Here is a 19049-nt window from a genome sequence, read left to right as displayed (position 1 = left end):
AGCCTGGGGTGACTGTGGCTCGGTCGAGCGGGGACGTGGGGGCGGTGGCTCCGCAGGTGTCCTCAGCGGAGCGGAGCGGGGGCGTGGTGGGTGGTGCGCGCAGGGTGGGAGTCCCAGGGTCTCTGGCTTGGGCCACCTGCGGGCCGCGTTCCAGCTTCTCTTTCGTGACAGGGAAGCCTTGGTCCAGTCGAAAAGGAGCGCGGCGGGGATTCGCCATCGGGTCTTTCGGCGAGACCCTGGGTCCCCGGGGATGAGAAGGGGGGTTTGGTCCTGGCCCTCTCTGAGGCTGGCGGTTGGCTGAGGCCCCTGGTGACTCGGGGCAAGGTGGTGACGTCGAGCGGCCACGACCTCCCGCGGAGCCCGGCTTCTCTCTGCTGGCTGCGGAGCGGTCCGACGCCTTGGCCAAGAGGAAGCTAGAGTTATTTTAAGAATTCAGGGATGCCTTTCCTTCGGGCTGGGGGAAGGGTGTATGTGACAGTTCCCACTCGCCTGCCTTATCTTGGCTGGCAGTGGTGGCTTCTCCATGCTGTTTATGTAGTGTTTTTTCCAATAGCCCTACTGCTCAGGGCGCTTGTGGTTGTCTCTTAGTTTCTTTGAGTATCCATGTTTTGTGTTAATTATGCCAATCCGCTCAACTTCCTTGCAAACACTCAGAATGCAGGTGGGAATCTAGGCCATGCAGTCTCGAAGCTGTGTGTGACTGCAGATTATTGAAGTTCCCGGTTTGGGTTTCCTCTTAATTCAGAATGAACGTACCGGATAGGTTCAGTACACTGAAAGCCTTCCCACATACTCCGCGTTATTAAATGTCCCTTGGTACACTGACTGTATAAAAACGAAGGTCCTTGGCGCTTGGCAGTTTGGTGATTTTAAACCTGAGACCCCAAGTCTGAGTGAGCCATCTGACTTATGAAAAATGTGCTTAATAAGGACCTGAAAGGTGTTCTGTCCCGGGGGTTCCTGATTCCCTCATTCCACCGCGAGGCCCTAAGCCCTAGCACAGAAGACACCGAACTCCTGCTTTGCTCCTGAAACTCAACTGGCTGTAGGGTGTTTCCTCTGTGCACTTTTTAGGGAAATGGGTTCTACCCTGCTGGGTGCAGAAACTTCTCTAGCCCTTGTTCAGTGAGGGGAATCCTTCCTCACCCAAGACTGCCTACCCAGGTTCTCATTTGGGTAAACATGGGGATTTGGGGTTTTGCTGTTTTTTTTTTTTTTTTTTTTTTTTTTTTTTTAATTTGGCTCCCAAGAGCCTTTCGTGATTGAGCCTCCTGGGCTGTGAGTGTGGTGACCTTCTGAGCCAGGGGAGAGGCCAGCAGGTGAGAAGGAAGAGAGGTCAGGATCCAGGAATCCTGAGCTGTGGTAGAGGCACCACTTGCCAGAGCTGAAAGTTTAGAACACCCACTTGGCATGTATTGAGTCAGTGTTCCGCATAGCAGCAGCGGAACATATATTGGGATATGTCCATGTTTATAGACTGTGCATCCTGACATGACAATATCAGGACAACAGCGTTATCTCTTTTGCTCAAAATGAAGGTGCCTGGTGCTTGATAGGTACTCAGGGGAAGATTGCTTGGAAGAGGAAGGAAGGAGTGCCCTGAGCTGCAGCTTCCTGCTCCTCTGTCTTGGTTTCTGTAACAAGGGCAGGAGGACATTGTCCAACAACACCAGAGCCCTAAGTGGAAATCCCAATGGCAGACTTTCTGTGTCTTTGGAGTGTCTTTGGTGTGCAGTGAGAGTCTCAGCAGAGGGAGTAACCCTCTTTATCACAGAGTCCTGGTGCTTTGTAATGCTCTCCCTTCTAACTGCTAGTGACTTCCTTTCAGCAGAAAGAGTGGCCCTGCCCAGCTATGCAGATCAGTGACTTTGAAGACCTTAGTGCCTCCAGTGTTTGTGTTCAGAAATAAATTACAGACGATCTGATATTAGAGATGTCAGTTACCAAAATGACAAAATGACACCATACAATCATATATAAACCCTCACTGATTTCTTAAATCAGAATACAATATGCACACATAGATACAGTACAAGACTTTGTTACATCTCACTGGGACCAATGACCCCTCGGATGTATAAATTAATGCAACATTGAAGGGCTACCACAATCAGTAGGACATTTGCCAGTGACACACTGGCAACACGGCCAGGCTGGAGCCTTTCTGAGCAGTTTTTAGAAATGAAGATTTTGTGTGTGTGTGTGTGTGTGTGTGTGTGTGTGTGTGTGTGTGTGTGTAAAACTTCACGTATCCTCATTGCTGACTGCATCTGGACCACTCATGATTCCCTACCAGCAGGCAAGAGAGGGACAGATACAAAAAAGAGATTCGGGGATTTGTCTGAGGGGAAAACTTCAGTGGTCTTTGGATATTACAGGTATGTTTTCTGACTGCTCCTACTTTCCAGTAACCAATTACTTGAACTGATTATTTAGTACATATTTGAGAAAGAGAATTATGGAGTAATTTTCTTTTCTAATTTGTTAGTTTTCTGAAGTAAGTATGGGGATATGTAGGAGTGGCTCTCCAGGAAGCCACCTCCTGTATTTTCAACACTGTATTTTCTTCAGTGTGGATAACCCACACTAACTGCTAAGGTAACACCTGTATGTCCGCTGGAACAGCTTTACTTATGACACTTACTAATTAGCCAGCAATGTCCAAAGGCACCTGTCAAAAGACTTCTCCCTGCCATTGCTGGAAACACCTTGCCCATGAACTCTGCCAATCCTAGGTAACTGTTATAGCAAGAGCGTCATCCACGATGGCGATAGAAAGCCTATAGGACCCAGGTAGAACGTGGGTCTGATTTTCCGAGTGCCTGCTGTGGGCAAGCCAGTGGTCAGCCCAGTATTCGTCTTTCGATAGTCATTGCCTCCTAGCTTTGAAAGCTAATAACGAAGAGAAGGAAATAGAAGAGGCAGTTTCTTTTCCAGTCAGAAATACTGAAATATTTCTACAGCTGCCCAGTTTCCTGATGCTTAGATTGTGAAATTTTGAATAAACTCTGTCATTATTTCCAACATTTAAGTTCCCATTTGAGGAAGACACTCAACTGTAGACGATGGGGTGTTAATCGAGGGCTGAGAAACTGTGTGACAGACCAGTGTCAAGACTGGGCCTTCTCTCGTCTTTGTCTTGAGTCATCTAGGAGGACTTGTCTGTAAGGTTGAATAGCAAGCTTAAATAATTAAATCAAATTCTGGCCAGTGCAGTATGCCATGGCCTTAGCGCTTTTATCTTTTGGGGCCCTTTTTCCTTTTTGCTCTGGCTTTCATTTTCCCTTCTTACAGGATAAGCCATTGAATTTGTTGTTGGCCAGGAAACTGTTTCTTGAAAGCTGAGTTCCCAGCTCTCTGCAAGTCCTGCTGACTTCACTGTGAGTCCTCAACCTGCAATGCCTTTGCCGTGCGACTCCTTCATCTTCCGACGACACCCTCTTCCTTGCCGTTGGCATGATGCTAGTTGCCCAATTATGGAAAGAGATTATATTCGTTCTCATTATTGCGCCCATAGTCACTGTTCAGAAGGCTGTGATCCCTAACTGGCATCCCATAAAACCACACAGATACTAACATCACTTTTAAGACCTGGTCTCAAATGTCCCAGACTTAGATGACCTTGAACTTCCAATAAAGTTTGCCTCTTCGGTATTGTTGATTACAGGTGTGTGACACCCTGCCTGGCTCACTCACACATCAGTTTGAAAGGCAGTTTCCTAAGGGTCTTATCGACCAAGGAGGAGCCTTCCTATATGTGTGGCCTGGACTGTTTTTTAGTTTATTTTCTTTCCTAAGCTTTATACTTCGAAGTCATTATTGCCTTTTGTGTCCACCCTCACCTGTCTGTGGGACCTAAAACTTCCCTCGCCACCTTTTTGACTCCAGGCCACACTGATTTGAAGCTCCTCTTGAACACACCTCCTCCGGTTTCCTCCTTTCTCTGTACTAGGAAAACATTTTGTGGGAAACTATACAGACGGGGAGGGGCCGCTCTTACGCGCTGCTGCGAGTCCACAGGGAGAAAGTAGTGTTCACTCTGGTTCCTGAAGCCCCGATGACTGTGGGGTGTTTGGTTTAAGTGGGCACCCCACTCTTCCTGTAAGTGTTAACTCCCACAGGGCAGAGGGAATGGAGAAACTGGTCTCTGAGAGGCTCTCTGGAGAGGGAGGACCACTTCTGCTTTCCATGGGAAGGCAGTGATGCTGTAATGCTGAGAGCAGAGCTCAGCCCCAGGAAGAAGGCACAAAGGAAGTGATACCCTCCACGCCCAACACACTCCAAGTCATTTGCTTGTGGGGCCCCTCCCTCCAAATCACCCAGAATTGCTGCTTTTCCCTCAGGGTCCCTTCTACCACCCTTGCTTGGTCTGTGGGTTCACAGTCGATTTTCCCTGGAGAGAGACCAGAGGAATGGGGGAGAGGGAAAGGGAGGGTGGCATGTGGCAGGGGCTTGTAGACTCTCCTCAGGCAAAGACCCCCCAGCAGGAAGTGGTATATTTTGAAATACACAGCCTTGATTTTTCCAGCACCAGAAAGATGTATGTTTTGAAATTTCCCCTCATGGAAACTCAAAGTAAAATTTCACAATCATTAAATGTTCGCTGTCTCGGCTATAGTAGGTTTGTGCAGTTTTTAAAGCTCCTGAGTTACTGTCTTTCATAAAGCCCTTGGAATGCAGCAGTGACCGTCACATTTTCACAGGCACAGCCTGTCTTAGAAACACATCTTACTTATGCCCATAGCACGTAAAAACAAGCAGACAAAAAGGCTATCAAATGTGACCAAGGAGCCTTCCTTTATGTTGGGGTGCTTGGAAGTGCTCCTGAGTCATCTTGGGGAGCTCTGCTGGCTGCAAGTGAGCAGAGGTGAGCTTGGGCCTGGCTACAGATTTTTAAGAGAAATACAAATTCAGCTGGGTGGGGTGGTACAGGCTGGTAGTACCAGGTACTCAAGAGGCTGAGGCAGGAGGGTCATTTGATCTCTGGAGTTTTGGGATAGTCTGCTTAAAATAGTGAGATCCCATTTAAGACCAATTTGAAGCCAGCCTGCTCAAAACAGTGAAATCCCATTTAAACCCAAACTGAACCCAAACTATTCAAATCTAATAGGCATCTATTTATCCACACAGGAGAACAACTTGTAAATGCCTCCAAAATAGCATTTGATTAATCTTCCTAATGTGGCAAAATGTCCTCTTTCTTCCTTATGGTGTGTTTTTCGGTGCGTGAACGCATATGGAGGTGTGAGGTTGGGGCTCCTCACTGACAGTTCTCTATGTCATTCCTTTGCGTCAGGGTCTCTGAATCTCACTCAGAGCTCACGAGTGCAGCTAGCTGGTCTTGTGTCTTCCAAGGTCATGTGCACATGCATTTTGGGCCCCATGTTTGAGCTGCTTGTGCCTTAGCCATGGAGCCATCTCTCTAGCCCAGAAGTGCTTTTTCAAAAGCTGAGTACAACTGGAGAATGATGAGAGGGGGAGAAACAGCTTCTCCCAGGAAGACACACACCCCCCCCCCCCGTTTGTGCAGTACCAAGTGGTCAGCCCCAAGGTCAGGTGCTTACGCGTAACATTATACAGACTAAGCAGGTTTTATATCTTATAGGAACACACACACGCGCATACACACACACACCAATTAAAGAAAAAGAGGCCAGGAATTTGATAGCCAGCAGGGGGAAATGCATGGTATGGTATGCATTAAAGGGAGAAATGATATAATTTCGAAAAATGTAATAATTATAAAAAAGCAATAAATCCTTCAAACATTTTAAACTGATACATTGAAATTGTTTACACTTGTGGGAGTGTCGTGTGATGCTTTAATACATGTCTACATTGCATAATGTTTAAATAAGAATAAATCTGTCCCTGACACAATTTGCATTTGGAATGTTTCCCAAAGTGCTTTGTGTTTAAGGCTTCATTCCCAGCTTGGTGCTGTGTGGAGGAAGTGGAAATTCCCAGAGGAGAGCCTCATGGGAGGTCTTCAGGTCATTTTTGCTGCTCCCTTAGAAGCCACAGTGGGTTCTCAGGCCTTCCTGCTTCCTCTGCTTTATTTCATAGTGATGAGAAGAGTGTGTTTCTGTGCCACATGCTTCAACCACAATGTGCCTCTTTGTCGTGGGCCCAAAGGATAGGGACGATGGATCATGGACTGCGCCACTCAAATTTGATGGCAAAATAAAATGCTTCCTTTTATTTAAAAAAAACATGAATAAATAAAACAGCTATATAGAAAATGATAAGATGATAGCATTCCTCAGATAATATCATAGGTGGGAAATACTAGTTATCAGATTTGCATGTCACTTTTTTTTTAATCTAAAGTTTTAATAGTGTTCCTCCCGCCCCAAGATGGATGGATGCTGATTTGTTTATTTGTTTACTGTGGTTCTGTAACCACATCGAGGGCCTTGTGTCCACTGAACAAGCATTCTATCACCCCCAGCTCTCATTTCCATTTTATCACATTTATTTATTTATCTGTTTATGTATTGGTGTGAGACTGGCAAACCTCTACTGCCAAACTCAATTCCCATCCCTTTCAAAACACTCTGAGGTGATTTTTTTACTCCCTAGAGGGCATTGCTCTCACAAAGCATCTCCTTCATCCTTCCCACAGTGGAGGAGGAAACACAGAGAAAAATCCCTGGTGCAGAGCATCAGTTCCTGCTTAGAGGATGCTCATTGCCCAGGATACTGCGAAATCCCCACGGTTGTCAGCCAAGGACAAACGGTAGCCTTGTGTGCTGTCTGCTCCTCTGGCTTGTCGGCATACAGGCGGATGAACAAGGCTGGCAGAAGGGTGCTCTTTCATGACAAGACAGCCGTAAAAGTACCCGAGCCAAGACAATTGGAAACCCTCCCAATACACACATTTGGGATTAAAAATATATTATTTTGAAACAGTGTCTCTCTAAGTTTTCCAGGCTGGCCTTGAATGATCACCCATGTTCATTTTAGGGTAATTCAGACTAGCCAAGGAGCAGAGGAAGTGTGCTGCATGTATAGTAGGCTATTCAGCCTAAAAGGGAAGGGCTTTCTGGCCTTTGATACAGCATAAAGGAACTCCGAGGATGTTATCCAGAGTGAAACAGGCCAGTTACGGAAAGAACAATACTGTGTGATGGCTCTTACGTCCCTGGACTAGTCAACCCACAGTGACAAGAAATAGGATGGCAGCTTCCAGGGGCTGTGAGGAGGTGGGATGGGGAGATACAGTCTAGTGGGCACAGGGCTTCAGTTTTTCAAGATGAAACGGGTTCTGAAAATGGGTATTAGCAATGGCTGTGCCACTGAGTTATAGCCTTAACAGTACTGGGGTGAATTTTATGCTAAAATTCTAAACATCAACTTTAAAAAGTTGATGAGCAGAAGTAAAGACTGAGTGATTTTTCAGGATATGGCATTGAGTTAGGTAAATCACCTTTCTTCTGACTTGGGCTTGCCTTATCAAGCTGGCTGGTGTGCCCTCTCTTTGGAGAGTGTCTTAGGGTTTCTATTGCTGTGATAAATACCATGACCAAAAGTAACTCAGGGAGGAAAGGGTTGATTTCTTTGTACGCTTTCGTATCACAGTGCATCATCAAAGGGAGTTAGAGCAGGGACTGAAGCAGAGACCATGGAGGGGAGCTGCTTCCTGGCTTGCTGTCCGTGGCTTGATCAGCTGCTTTCTCATGCTACGTAGGACCACTTGCCCAGGAATGTCACTGCCCACAGTGAGCTGGGCCTTCCCATACCAATCATTAACCAAGGCGAGGTCCCCACAGACTGACTTGTCTACAACCAATGCTTTGGAGGCATTTTCTCAAAAGTCCCTCTTTTCAGATATGTCTTGGTTTGTGCCAAGTTGACAAAAACCGATCAGCCTCGCGGGATGCTTGATGGGGGCTCTCATCGTCTCATTCAGTGCAAGACCTGCAGAGTTCTGGATGTCAGAGTAGTGAAGAGAGAGCTGGTGTGATAATGATGTTCACCACAGTAGGGCCTGTGCAGAAGCTAAGGAGGAAGGCTGCTTTCATCCTGCCTACAGGGTCCCACCTGCGGAATAGATTCTCTGTCCTAAAGAGGTTTGTCCTTGGTTTCCTATAGAATCCTTTAGATATAGTGGGAATTTGTTTCCACCAAGAGTTTCAGAGCCTTAGGGCATGGCTTCCGATTGTGGATGTGATCCCTTATAAGGAAGAGGGGGGCTTGCTCGTGCTCTCTCTCCTGGGGTGATGGGCTGAGACTTGACCATCGTCGTGCATTGCAGCATCGTGGGCCTCCAAGGGCAGAAGTTCACGGTGGAGCTTTGCCATCAGTGCGTGAGTGTTCCCTAAATAAATATTTGCTATTCTTTAACTCGGTGCTCCTGCACTTCCTTAATCTGCCCTTTGTTTAGAGTTCATAGGGTTAATGGCTCCTAAAAGTATTTTCTGAACTAATGATTCTGCGGTTTCTAGCCATGTTCTCATTAATTCCATTTCTTCCTTTCTGGGGAATGGGACCCAGGGCCTGTGCAAACTAGATAAGCATCCTACTGAACAGCATCCTTGGCTTGAAAGGATATAATTATTGTTTGTGGGTGTGGATGTTCATGTGGGAGGGTATGTTGGTATGCATTCATACGGAGGTCAGAGGAAGATGCCAATGTCTTTCTCAGTCATATTTCCATTGAACCTGGAGCTCATTGCTTCTGCAAACTGGCTAGTCATTGAACCTCAAGGGCCCTCTCGTCTCTGTCTTCCCAGCATTGGGGTTATAGGCAGGTGTCACCTCATCTGGCTTTTGCCATGGTGTTTGGGATATGGACTCTGATTCTTAGGAATGTACAGAGAAACATCTCCCCAACCCCTTGAAAGAATATTTCTGTTGGAGGACTTTGTCATAAACTTCAGAGGATTTTTCTTACATTTTTCTGTGGTGGAATGTCTTGTGTTAAGTGACAGCATAGACAGGCACAGAAAGAGATGACTAGTCAGTACATGCTCTGGTGTGATGACAAGCTGACCAAAAAGCAGCCACGCTGGCACAGGGCTACCTATCAGCACACACTGGGCTGAGCATCTACCATCATGCTGTCTCAAATGCACCCACCTTCCTTTTCTACTTGTAGCTCAGTTTCTAAGGCAGGTAGACTTTTTAAACAACACAGTATAAGGAACTGAAAAGCAAGGAAGGCCAGTTAGTCTCAGGGACAAACAGACTTCCATGCTGCATGTCGGGCTAACTCTGGAATCTCCCCATGTTGGGCTTACTGCTACTGTCGGGGAGTCAATTCTTGCCCTGCTATACACCTTGGGCATGTGGTTGCTGTATTTCTCACACCTTAGTTTGATCTGAGCCTTATTTAAATGCCTTTTATTTATGCATTATTAACTAGTAAACCTCCTTGGCACCAGCAATGCACAGGTTCTTTTCCTACCCAGTCCTCACAGTGAAGCTAATTTCTAAATGCAGATGTGGGGGGGTGTGACCCGATGGTTTCTACCGACTCGGTGCCACCAGGGATCCTGTCAGTGACACAGTGCCAGTGTCTGCACTGGCCTTTGAAGCTCTGAGGACGCAGTGACTCTCCTCTGAGGTTAGATCAGATCCATATTCTGATGTCAAGGAACACAGCATCTTCATCACTGGCTCTTCAGTTTCCATGTGGGCTACTTTGCATATTTGATTTTGTTGAGAGGAACATAATTTGACCTGTGCAATTGGTCAATCCATGAAGCCGTGCTTTATTTATTAATCATTCAGAAAACATTTCTTGGATACTCAGTGCTCATAAATATGCATTTGATTGGCTGGCAGTTATAGCCACTAGTCTCAAAATCAGAGTTTTTCCGTATGTAAAGCCAGCCCTCCACACCCTTACTTCTGTATCTTCAGTTGTAATCAAACTGAAAATATATATTTTTAAATTTATACTGGTATACTACAGATCCCTTGGTTGTTATTCCCTGAACAATACAGCATAACAGCTACTTTGATGGGAGATGTCATTCTGTAAATATGTTTCTCTTATTGGTTAATGAATAAAACACTGTTGGCCAATAGGAAAGCAAGATAGGACTAGGAGACTAGGAGGAGAGTCAAAGTAGGAGGGAGGAGATTGAAGATGGAGGACGGAGAGAGAAGAACGCCAGCCCCTCTGTCCGGTAAGATGAGACCACGTGGAAGTACTTAGATTAATAGAAATGGGTTAATATTTAAGACAGAGCTAGGCAATAAGAAACTAGTAACTGGCCAACAGAATTATATCTAATACAGCGTCTCTGCGTGTTATTTGGGGCTGGTGCGGCGGTGGGACCAGACCGGCAGGGAAAAAAAACTACTCATAACACTATTTACATAGTACTTATACTGTATTAGGTATCTAAAATAATCCAGAAATGACCTAAAGTGAGGAGGAAATGTGCATAGGTTATTTGAACACAGCATGCTACTTTATATAACAGACTTGCATCCACAGAGTTTGGCATCCACAGATTTTAGTATCTGTAGACTTTAGGCCTTGTTACTCCATTGATATTGAGAGACAGCTGTCCTCAGAAAATTGAAGTGTTTATAAAAACGGAATTAAAAGTCTAAATTTTTGTTTCAAAAAAAAAAAAAAATGAGCATACCAGGCAGTGGAGTTGTGAGGAAGCTGTGCTGTGCAAAGCCTCAAAGGGCAGCCTGCAGACATCCTGAGCCTGGGGTGGCAGCTCTCCGCCCCTGACTCCAGTGGGGAGGAACTCACTGTGGGACTGGGGTTCAGTGGCTACATTCCCACTGCCTGAGCCTGTTAGCAAGCAGGGGCTGCTGCGAAGGACTGAGCCAGGAGTGAGTCCTGGGAACAGAGGAGAGCACTGGACCCAGGAGCCCGATCAGAGCAGGGTGACTTCCAGGGGAAGAAGGAAATCCCTCAGTTGCAAATTAAGAAGACAGCAGGAACATCAGCAGGCTAACTGGATTCCTGCCTATCTTGGTAAAGACTATCTATAGGACACGGATTAGCACCAAGACAAGTTGTGATATCATAGTTACAAGCTAAGAGTCGGGCTGGGTCCTGGTGGACACTGTCTTGCACTAGTGTTGAGACATTAGCAGATGTTCCTTCAACTCTCCTGGCTTCCTTTTCTGTCACATAAAATGGCACTAACAGAGGCTCATCTGCAATTCCGTGTAGTTGTTATAGAAACGAAACTACGTGAGCTTCACTTATTATGGCAACGCACCCAAGATGTTGCACCTATACAGAGGACACACTACTTTACTTCCTGGGTTTGGAGGTTTTAGTTTAAGATCCAGTGATGTCATTGCTTGGGTCTCTGATAAAGCTGTGAATCATAAGCGGAAACCAATTGTGGACAAAACCAACCATGATTCATGAGCCAAACAACCAAGAGAAAAGGAGAGACAAGGTCTCATGATCTCCCTCAAATGACCTGTGGACCTCACAGATGGCCCAGTTACCTAAAGTCTGTATGGTACTTCTCAGGATCACCACCCTGGGGATGAAGGCCTTTGGGGGACACTCATCCAAACTGTACTAATTCCTGCGAGTGTTTTGATGAGGACTCCATCTTAATACAGACATTTAGCTATTGGTTGGTTGATCAGTCAGTTGATCTGTCTGTCTGTCTGTGTTACCTAAAGTGTTTATTTCAGAATTCCTGGGCATAAGCAATCATGCTTTCATCTCTCAAGCTGTTGGGACCACAGGTGCCCCATAGTCCTGGGATTACAAGAGTGTCACCAAGTCTGACAGGAAGTTATTTATTCTTAGATGGTCCTCAAGTGCCTAAGGTGACAGTGGATTTTCTATTTGCTTACTTGTTTTGTTTTGCAGACTGTATAAATAAACAAAGAATTAAAAAAAAAAACTTTCCTAATACAATAAAAGTGCACTCCTAGGCTCCTCGCCTCTGTTTAAAATAGAGAGCTGTGGTTCTTGAGCAAAGAATTGGCCTTCCATAAGATCAAGGGCCACGTAGATCCTCTGATTGATTGTATAATGCAAATTTTTCCTCACAAAATGATAAGGAACAACCACCAGTGTTACTAAATAAAACTTTGACCCAGGTATGGTAGTGCACACCTGTAATCCCGGCTCTTGGGAGGCAGAGACAGGCAAATCTCTGTGAATTCAAGGTCAGACTGATCTACAGAGCAAGTGCCAGAACAGCCAGGGCTAGCTACACAGAGAAACCCCATCTTAAAACCAAACAACCAAAACCAACCAAACCAAAAAACCTTTATTCTTTGATTCTTATTGCTGTCATAAAGGAAATTTCAGATTTTTTTTTTTTTTTTAAATGGAGGGAAGTATTTTTCTATTGAATCTTTTAGACCCATTTGTTTATGTGTATGATCATTTTGGCTGCATGTAGGTCTGTGTACCACTTGAGTGTGTGGTGCCCAAGGAGACCAGAAAAGTGCATTGGATCCCCTGAAAGTGGAGTTAGCTGCATGTGGGTGCTGGGAATTGAACCTCGTGTGTTATGGAAGAGCAGTCGGTGCTCATAACTGCTGAGCCATCTGTCCAGACCCTCCATTGTCTTAGCAGCGCCCTGTCCATGACAAACATTTCTTACCTGAACGACTGTTTAGGACCAGAGTGCTCTGAGATTTGTTTGATTTTTAGTTTTTGAAATATGTGTACATGTGAGATAGTTTAAAGATTGTTTAGACTTCAATCCATCACATAAGATCAGGCCTGACATTTTCTTCTTATGGCTTTTGTTAGAGCTTGCATATTTCAGATTTTGGAGCATTTCAGGTTTCCAGTTTTCCAGTTAATGATATTCCCCTGTACATGCTTCTTGAAATGCTGTGGAATTAATGAATCACAGAGTGTGGTGGTTTAAAAGATGTCCCTCAAAGGAAGCGGCACTATTAGGAGGTGTGGCTTTGTTGGAGGAAGTGTGTCACTGTGCGGGTGGACTTTGAGGTCTCTCCTATGCTCAAACTACTTCCAGTGAAACAGACCACTTCCTGTTGCCTTCTGATCAAGATGTAGCCAGCACCATGTCTGCCTGGGTGCTGCCATGTCCTGCCATGATGATAACGGACTAAACTTCTGAAAATGTAAGCCACTCAATTAGATGTTTTTCCTTTATAAGGGTTGCTGTGGCTCATGGTCCCTTCACAGTAATAGAAACCCTAACTAGGACACAGAGAGAGCCCAAGTTCCCATCTTTATAATAGATAGACATGGGGCTTCCTGAGAGAGGTTTCTGGGAAGCTTGGCTACAGAAGATCCTGGCAGCCTTGCCACAGTTGGGCTTGCATTTCCTTCTATCTCATTCTTCAACCTGGATTTCCCCTCATTTATATGGAAAACCGGTGGCATCATATACACTTCAAAGTACTCAGTTTAGTAAAGATGCACACAACACTCTAAGCCATCAAAGTAGCTTTTAAAGGGTTTTTTTTTTTTTTTTTTTTTTTTTTGTTGTGTGTATGTGTCTGTATCTGTGTTTAGGCATGTGCATGTAAATGCAGGTGCCTGTGGAGGTCAGAAGACCATGCTGTATTTCTGGAGATGGAGTTATGGGTTGTTTTGAGCCACTTGACACGGGTTAGGAAATCCTTGGGTCCTTTGCAAGGACAGTGAGCACCCTTAACTGCAGAGCCATCTCTCCAGCCACTTTTTAAAGATGGTATGTTAGTTACTATTCTTGCTGTTGTGACAAAATACCTGGCAAATGCAGCTTAAGAAATGGTTTGTTTTGCCCTACAGTTTGCCCTATCCACTTTCAGAAGAGTATGATAACATGATAACGATAGAAGCTCCAGGTGTGACAGCAACTGTCACACCCATCGTTGGGAAGCAGAGAGGACCTGGCTTTCTCTCTCTCTTTTTTAATCCGGCATCACAGCCCCTGGGATAGAACTTCTCACAGAGAAGGCCTTCTCTCCTAGTCAGACCCCAGACCCAGGGGTGTGTTCCCTGTGTGGTTCTAAAATCCTGTCAAGTTGATAGGAAGAGTAACCATCACAATCAGCAAACAATTACCTTTGAAACATTAAATGGAACCTATGTCATGGTCGGTTACCATCATCTGCCTTCACTTCAGCTGGTAACTTCGTTCCTACCTATTATGATTGTCACCATTTATTGGGAACAAAGAAAAAAAAATTTTTTTTCTTTGTTTTTCCATACCAGGTTTCTCTGTGTGTAGCTCTGGCTATCATGGAACTCATTCCATAAACCAGGCTGGTCTCAAACTAGGAGATCCGCCCACCTCTGCCTCCTGAGTGCTGGGATTAAAGGCATGTGCCACCACTGCCAGGCATGAATTTTTTTGTATGTGTCTCAACATTTTTCCTTTTCTGGATACTTCCCTGCTTGCCCTTTCTCTCACCTGACAGGCGCTCTTTGGCACGGGTGTGTTTGTAACTCTTGCCTTTGAAAGGCTGCTTCAGAACCTTCAACTTTGAAAGGTTGTTAGATGTTTTTAGATTGCTAGCAGCCAAAGGAAGAGCGTGTGAATTTCTAAGTAAATAGCTCATCCCCCTTCTGGTTCCTTGGTGGCACGGTGCCAACCTGTCTAGGATACCTGAGCAAAACCAGTTTATTACCAAGAAATGGTTGCTGCTTGCACTCAGCAAACAGCTAAGCAGCTCCTGTATGCTGCCCCTGATGTTGGCTAGGGGACACCTCCATGTTTCAGCGGTCCCTCTCTGACCAGGATAACAGTTAAACAGTGACTCAGATTGCCCCTCTCCCTTTAGAAGGAAGAGTGTATTTAGACTCCCCTACTTTCATCACGAGGGCGCCAGATGATTCACTTAGTAAAAGCCCAGTTTCTCTTCGCAGTGACGTCAGCACAAGTGTGGGTGTTTCAGCACTGACTTGACACAAAGGGGACAGAAGTACTTAATCTCAGTGTCAGGCGGCGTACTCGATCCTGGGCATCAGATGCTCTCAAGCTGGAGTTACATGCAGTTGTGAGCCACAGGTGCTGAGAACCACTGAGTCATCTCTTCAACTCCAATAGCCCGAGTTCTTAGAGGCCCAGGACCAGGTCCCCCAAGTCCCAAGGTCCTGCTAAGTCAGCATTAAAACTATAAATGTGAGTCTCCCGAAGTTCTGTCCCCAACCACAGAGACAGCAAGAACCTCACAGCAACCTCCTCAGTACCAAGCCTTAAACTGCTAGATTTGTAGATTCCTAAATCCAGAAAAGGATCCCACACAGTTTCCCAAGAACAGTATGGAGGAGGAGGAAGAGGAGGAGGAAGAGAAGGAGGAGGGAGAGGAAGAGGAAGAGGAGGGAGAGGAGGGAGAGGAGGAGGGAGAGGAGGAGGAGGAAGAGGAGGAGGAGGAGCCATAGGAGGAGGAAGAGGAAGAGGGAGAGGAGGAGGAGAACTGAGACAAAGATTCACCAGACACCAGGGACCGTTAGTAAGGTGTCTGCCAAGCTCTGGCTTTCCTGGGTTTCTTTTGTTGTTGATGTTTGAATTCAGATATGGAGTTATGATGGACGTGAATAAATTCCAATCTCTTCGCTTGAATAGGGCAGAGACCTGTAATGATGGGGTCATTATTGACTTGGCTTTAGTTGTGGGGTGCAGGTCCGGGTGTGGTAATGCTCCTTACACTGTAGTTCTCCAAAGGAGCTTTGGGCGGGATGGGGCACATGTTGTGAGACAGTCCCACTCTCCCAGACAGTGTCACTATGGCCATTTTGAGCACTATGTGGGCGAGCATAGAACTTCTGTCATCCTGTGGACATCCCATTCAGGGCTGAACTGTCACAATGCAGGATGCCCGCTCGCTTTCCTCTCCCTGGACTGGAATCCAGCAGCCCTGCTCATGTCTGTGCTCTGGACTCTGCGAAGCAGTCCATGAGTGGGAGAACGCGCACAGCAGGCAGCCACGAATTACAGCTCCAACACTCTGGAGTTCCCTCTTTTATTTCATTTCTCTTACAAACAAGAGCTCAGCTGAAGCCGGGCACCCGTCTTATCCAGTGCCGAGAGGGTAAAGCCGCCCTGTGAACTTTGACAAGATTCCTCATCTCAGACCTGATCTTTTATGAACTTTGTAAATTCCTTCCCAGGGTTGAACTCGGATTGGTTATGAAAGACTGTGTGAAAACTGTTTGTTAAAAAAGAAATGGGTGGCAAGTGAGATGGCTTGGTGGGTAAAGATGCTTGCCGCCAAGTCTGATGCCCAGAGTTCAGTCCTTGGAGCACACACGGTAGAAGGAGAGAGCCAGCTCCCACAAACTGCTCTGACCTGCACGCTCTTTTAGCGAAAGAGATAACCCTGGTAAATAAATAGATATTTAAAGAAGGGGAAGAAGAGGAGTGAAACCAACTTATCCAAACTCCAACTGAAGAGGGGATGTAGCCCTTTTACGTTTGTTCGGTGAGCCATCCCCACCCATAACAGAAAGGATTAACAGTGCATAGCCCTCACTGGGGCACACACAGGAAGGCCGCATGTAAACAGGTAGCGGCTGCTGCTGGGAGGTCTTTGGCAGTTTCTATGTAACACTCAGGAGATGCCCTCACAGCTGATTCCCTTCCTAGAGAAATAAAACCACATATCCTTTTGCATTATGAATTATGCTGGAGACGTCAGTTTTCAATCGGCAGAAGGGTATTTGATGATGTTTGAAATATGCCCGAAATGAGATCGCGTGACTCAGCTCAAATAAGACACTGGCATGTGTATAAGCTCCCTGAATCCCATAAGCTTTCTGTTCAGCAGATATAACTGCTGTTATTTCACACGTGGGGAGCGCAACACCAGGCTCCTAGGGAGATGACTAGGCAGGGAGAGAGAATGGGAGCTCAGGTGATAGGAATGTGTGGCTTGCTTTGGAAGGTGGTGACATGGGCATATATGCACAGCAAACTAGTTCCAGGCAACAGTTAAGGTCTGCACCTTTTGCCATGTATACTTTGGGGGCACTAGACAAAGGGAATCAAAATTAATTTCAGTTTTACCCATCGGTAAGTGTTTGGCTCTGAGGCATTCGGTGCGCTCATAACACTCTGCAGATGTTATCACCATTCGTATGGAGAGCAATACCCTCAGTGCAGCAGTCAGCCCCAAGTGAGAACAGGTAGGAGCCACCGAGGCTTCAGTCTAGCACCTACAAGAGGCCCTGAGAGAGAGCGAGAGCTTGTCACCACCTCGGGGTTACATCTGCTGTGTCTCCTTAGTGAGTTTGTCTTTTCTGCTCCTTCTTCCTGGGCTGAGGGTACACAGTGAAGGCTGCCTTGCACACCCGTCCCTGGTCTGGCAGCCTTGCACACCTGTCCCTGGCCTGACTGCTTTGCACACCCGTCCCTGGCCTGACTGCCTTGCACACCCGTCCCTGGCCTGGCTGCCTTGCACACCCGTCCCTGGTCTGGCAGCCTTGCACACCTGTCCCTGGCCTGGCTGCCTTGCACACCTGTCCCTGGCCTGGCTGCCTTGCACACCCATCCCTGGCCTGGCTGCCTTGCACACCTGTCCCTGCCCTGCGAAGCATGTGGCGTGCTGAATGAGTGTGACAGTGAAACTTGTTTCTAAGGTTTTCTTAGAGAAAAGGTGACCATACCCTGCATGTTATACATACATGTCTGTTAAAGACCTGGGGAATTTAGAAACCTGAAGTCCTCATGTAGTATGATGTTCCTTGGAACCACACACATGCACCTCTCTCCTGCCTGCTTGAGGCCCTGCCCTTTTGGAAAAGGTCTACATTCATTCCCACTGCAAACATCCTACGGCCTTCACGTATACAAGCTGAAGCTAAACTTTCAGAGCTCATCTCTTTGGCAGCTCCGACAGGAGAAGAGGTTTTTAGATAGACGTGTAACAAGTACAGAGGTCCTGAGGTAGAGCTGCGCTTTGAGTGTGTGTTGAGAAGAAAGGTTTTGTTGCTAAAGTAGAGGGTGGCTGAATGCAAGGAAGGCCTTTGCCAGCTTTTCTTGCCCTCTTCATCCAAAGACTGAGTTGGGCTCAGAAAAGACCTTAAATCATACTCAAAATTAGGAAGAATACCTCCAAGGTTTTATTTTCATGTGCTAGAGATGAACCCCAGGGCCTCACATGTGATAGGCAAGCAATTTACCACTGGCTGTGGCTCAAGCCTTAGTGAGAAGGTTTGTAAAAAGCATTTACTTCACTTTTTCAAAATAGTGTGTGTGTGCGTGTGTGCATGTATGTGCCCTGGACAATCCCTGCAGCTGGAGTGGCAGGCAGTGTTGAGCCATCTGACATGGGTGCTCGGAAGGGAACTCTTGTCTTCTGGAGGAGCGATACGTTTAATGCATGCTCCTAACCACTGAACCATCTATCCAGCTAAAGAGGGGTTTAGATAGTTGAGGTTCAGTTGTGTTGAGAAAGCAGGGGGCACATGGAGTTGCCAGGTTATCAAGGAAACAAAAACACACGCTGTTAGGCTGCCCTTAAGATTTCAGGTAAGCAATTACGCTTGTTAGCTTTTGTCGGCTTGACCCTAACCTAGACATTTCTGGGAAGAGAGGATTTCAACGGAGGAACTGCCTCCATCAGATTAACCTGTGGTCGTGTCTAACGAGGGCATTTTCTTGATTGACGATTAATATGGGAGGGCCTAGCCCACCGTGAGCAGTCCCATTCGTGGGTGGGCGGAGGGTCATGTGCTACATAAGAAAGCGAGCTGAGAAAACCAGGGAGGACAAGCCCGTGCTCCTCAGTGTTCTGGGCTTCTGTTCTGGGCTTCTGTTCTCGCCTCCAGGGCCCGGCTTTGACGCCTCTAATGATGTCAGCCAAATCAGCCCTTTCTTCCCCAAGTTGGTTTGGTTAGTGTTTGATCACTAACAGGGCGGCAAATGAGGACAGGAAGGAATACTCCTTAGTATATCTCGTGTAGTATCGAGGAAACATTCCCACTTAAAAATGCCGGGTTGTTGATGTGACACCCTGGCATCCTTAGGATCATGTGTTTAGGTGGCAGTGCTGAGGTGGCACCCGGTAAGTTCCGGGTGAGGGTCAGATAGAGGTTGGCATCGACAGCCTTTGGAAAGGCTGCTGACAAATACGGGGAGTGAGGGAAACAAGGATCAAGGATTATCTCTAGGTTCGCACCCGCAGAACTG

General features: G+C 46.4%; 1 protein-coding gene across 2 annotated transcripts in view; it reads left to right on the top strand.

The window, feature by feature from the left end:
* Nucleotides 1-19049, top strand: part of Lyn (LYN proto-oncogene, Src family tyrosine kinase) — a 104507-nt gene that overhangs the window by 454 nt on the left and 85004 nt on the right. The window lies entirely within an intron of this gene.

The sequence above is a fragment of the Phodopus roborovskii genome, unplaced genomic scaffold, assembly GCF_943737965.1.
Source record: "Phodopus roborovskii unplaced genomic scaffold, PHOROB, whole genome shotgun sequence".
Classification (NCBI taxonomy): Eukaryota; Metazoa; Chordata; class Mammalia; order Rodentia; family Cricetidae; genus Phodopus; species Phodopus roborovskii.
This window is presented reverse-complemented; position numbering and strand designations above follow the sequence as displayed.